This window comes from Arachis duranensis, chromosome 9 (assembly GCF_000817695.3).
Source record: "Arachis duranensis cultivar V14167 chromosome 9, aradu.V14167.gnm2.J7QH, whole genome shotgun sequence".
NCBI lineage: Eukaryota > Viridiplantae > Streptophyta > Magnoliopsida > Fabales > Fabaceae > Arachis > Arachis duranensis.
This window is the reverse complement of record NC_029780.3, coordinates 60,061,047-60,064,801: the sequence shown is the minus strand read 5'-3', so window position 1 is coordinate 60,064,801 and position 3,755 is coordinate 60,061,047. Positions and strand designations below refer to the sequence as shown.

General features: G+C 38.7%; 1 non-coding gene across 1 annotated transcript; it reads left to right on the top strand.

Moving 5' to 3' along the window:
• The first annotated feature begins 3,370 nt into the window (after positions 1-3,370).
• On the top strand, positions 3,371-3,474 carry LOC127741825 (small nucleolar RNA R71). Its single transcript, XR_008003030.1, has one exon. It is a non-coding gene; the product is annotated as a small nucleolar RNA R71 (small nucleolar RNA).
• Positions 3,475-3,755: the final 281 nt, after the last annotated feature.

Here is a 3,755-nt window from a genome sequence, read left to right as displayed (position 1 = left end):
ATAGCACATGCACCAGGGGAGGCCAACATTTGCGACCAAGTTTGCCTCAAATGTGAGGTCAAACGTTGGCGCCATTTTAGCATGGAGAAGCACCCCTGATTCATGCCTTGGATGCGCAATGTTTGCCCCAACGTTTGCCTCAAACGTTGGGCCAAACGTTGGCTAAAAGAGAAGCATGGGAGGGCCACGTTTGAGCTCACGTTTGACCTCAAACGCTGGCTCAAATGTGGATGGCAGCAGAACATGGCCGAGCTGCATAATTGGCACGAAGGCGTTTGAGTCAACGTGTGCCTCAAACGTTGACTCAAACGTAAATCCCCAAGGCCCAAGTTGCAAACAGATTTCTTCCCAACACCAAGAGCAATCAACAGAGGCTTATGTCAACCCAATTCCATCAAGACCAAGGGCCCAATTCAAGGCTTGAAGATCATTAGAAGAGAGTGTATAAATAGATTAGAATTTAAGTTTTTTGGAGAGCTTTCCTTTTAGAATTTTTAATATTTACAGTAGAGAGCTCATCTTTACATTTGAGTTGTTGCTTTTAGAATTTGAGAGTTCCTGGGAAGGAGAATTGAATTCTCTTCCTCTGGGTTATTTTTGCTTTCTTTTCTACATACTTTGTTTGAGTCTTGGGTGTTGACAATTGGGGAAATTCTGTCTCAATCTCACCTTGAGATCTCTTGTTTACTTTTTCTGCACAATTGAATTTGAATTTCTCTTCACTGCTTTATCTTCTTTCTGCTGCTTGATATTTACTTTTCTTGCAATTGAATTTTAAATTTGGATCTAGGAAGGCATCGAGATCTAGACTTGATTATCTAGTCTGTTGGGTCCTGAGATCTGGAGTTATCATTTTATTTTCTCTGTTGAATGCTTTTCAAGTTCATTTACATTTCCATTTTAGATCCGGTTCAATTCAAGTCATCTTCTACTCTTCTATGTGTTAAGATTTACTGTTCTTTTGTTTAATTTTTGCAATCCCACATCCATGACCCATTTACAATTCAAGCCATTTACGTTTCTTGCACTCTAAGATTCTGTAATTTACATTTCTTGCGTTCTAAGTTTCTGCCATTTAATTTCTTGTTCTTTAAGATTCAGCACTTTTATTTTCTGTTCTCTTTAATTTCCTGCAATTTACCCTTCCTTTTTTACATTCCTTGCAATTTAGTTACTGCCAATTACAAATCAATCAACCAATACTTGATTCGCTTGACTAAATCAACCACTAAACTAAAATTGCTCAATCCTTCAATCCCTGTGGGATCGACCTCACTCATGTGAGTTATTACTACTTGATGCGACCCGGTACACTTGCCGGTGAGTTTTGTGTCGGATCATTTTCCGCACATCAAGTTTTTGGCGCCGTTGCCGGGGATTGAAATAGATTGACCAATTCAAGGCTTGAAGATCATTAGAAGAGAGTGTATAAATAGATTAGAATTTAAGTTTTTTGGAGAGCTTTCCTTTTAGAATTTTTAATATTTACAGTAGAGAGCTCATCTTTACATTTGAGTTGTTGCTTTTAGAATTTGAGAGTTCCTGGGAAGGAGAATTGAATTCTCTTCCTCTGGGTTATTTTTGCTTTCTTTTCTACATACTTTGTTTGAGTCTTAGGTGTTGAGAATTGGAGAAATTCTGTCTCAATCTCACCTTGAGATCTCTTGTTTACTTTTTCTGCACAATTGAATTTGAATTTCTCTTCACTGCTTTATCTTCTTTCTGCTGCTTGATATTTACTTTTCTTGCAATTGAATTTTAAATTTGGATCTAGGAAGGCATCGAGATCTAGACTTGATTATCTAGTCTGTTGGGTCCTGAGATCTGGAGTTATCATTTTATTTTCTCTGTTGAATGCTTTTCAAGTTCATTTACATTTCCATTTTAGATCCGGTTCAATTCAAGTCATCTTCTACTCTTCTATGTGTTAAGATTTACTGTTCTTTTGTTTAATTTTTGCAATCCCACATCCATGACCCATTTACAATTCAAGCCATTTACGTTTCTTGCACTCTAAGATTCTGTAATTTACATTTCTTGCGTTCTAAGTTTCTGCCATTTAATTTCTTGTTCTTTAAGATTCAGCACTTTTATTTTCTGTTCTCTTTAATTTCCTGCAATTTACCCTTCCTTTTTTACATTCCTTGCAATTTAGTTACTGCCAATTACAAATCAATCAACCAATACTTGATTCGCTTGACTAAATCAACCACTAAACTAAAATTGCTCAATCCTTCAATCCCTGTGGGATCGACCTCACTCATGTGAGTTATTACTACTTGATGCGACCCGGTACACTTGCCGGTGAGTTTTGTGTCGGATCATTTTCCGCACATCAATTACCAAACAACTTGGCATTCAGCTTCATGATAGCTCCTAAATATTGAGCAACTTGCTCTCCAGTTACATCTTCATCCTTTACATAGGAAGAATAGTCTTCAGAGCTCATGAATGGCAGAAGTAATTTTTTGGAATCTCTATGGTCTCTATATGAGGCTCAGATTCCTTTAGGTCCTTAATAGGAAATTCCTTCTTACTCGAGAGACGTCCCCTGAGGTCTTCCTCATTGGGATTCACGTCCTCCCTCTCCTCCTTGCATTCGGCCATATTGACTATGTCAATGGCCTTGCACTCTCTCTTAGGATTTTCTTCAATATGGCTTGGGAGAGTACTGGGAGGAGTTTCAATGACCTTCTTGCTCAGCTGGCCCACTTGTGCCTCCAAATTTCTAATGGAAGATCTTGTTTCACCCATGAAACTTAAAGTGGCCTTAGACAGATCAGAGACTATGTTTGATAAGTTAGAGGGACTCTGTTCAGAATTCTCTTTCTGTTGCTGAGAAGATGATGGAAAAAGGTTGCTATTGCTAAACCTGTTTCTTCCGCCATTATTAAAGCCTTGTTAGGGCTTTTGTTGATCCTTCCATGAGAAATTTGGATGATTTCTCCACGATGAATTATAGGTGTTTCCATAAGGTTCACCCATGTAACTTACCTATGCTATTGCAGGGTTTTCAGGATCATAAGCTTCTTCAGAGGCTGCCTCTTTAATACTGTTGGATGCATTTTGCCATCCATTCAGACTTTGAGAAATCATGTTGACTTGCTGAGTCAACTCTTTGTTCTGAGCCAATATGGCATTCAGAGCATCAATTTCAAGAACTTCCTTCCTCTGAGGCGTCCTATTATTCACAGAATTCCTCTCAGAAGTGTACATGAATTGGTTGTTTGCAACCATGTCAATGAGTTCCTGAGCTTCTGCAGGTGTTTTCTTTAGGTGAATGGATCCACCTGCAGAATGGTCCAATGACATCTTGGAAAACTCAGATAGACCATAATAGAATATATCTATTATGGTTGATTCTGAAAACATGTCAGAAGGACACTTTTTGGTCATCTGCTTGTATCTTTCCCAAACTTCACAGAGGGATTCACCATCTTTTTGTTTGAAGGTCTGAACATCCACTCTAAGCTTGCTCAGCTTTTGAGGAGGAAAGAATTTACCCAAGAAGGCCATGACCAGCTTATCCCAGGAGTCCAGACTATCTTTAGGTTGTGAGTCCAACCATGTTCTAGCTCTGTCTCTTACAGTAAAGGGAAAAGCATGAGCCTGTAGACTTCAGGATATACTCCATTAGTCTTAACAGTCTCACAGATCTGCAAGAACTCAGTTAAAAACTGGTAAGGGTCCAATAATTTGGTAGCTCTCACACGTGAATTTCACTTAATCACAACTCCGCATAACTAACCAGCAAG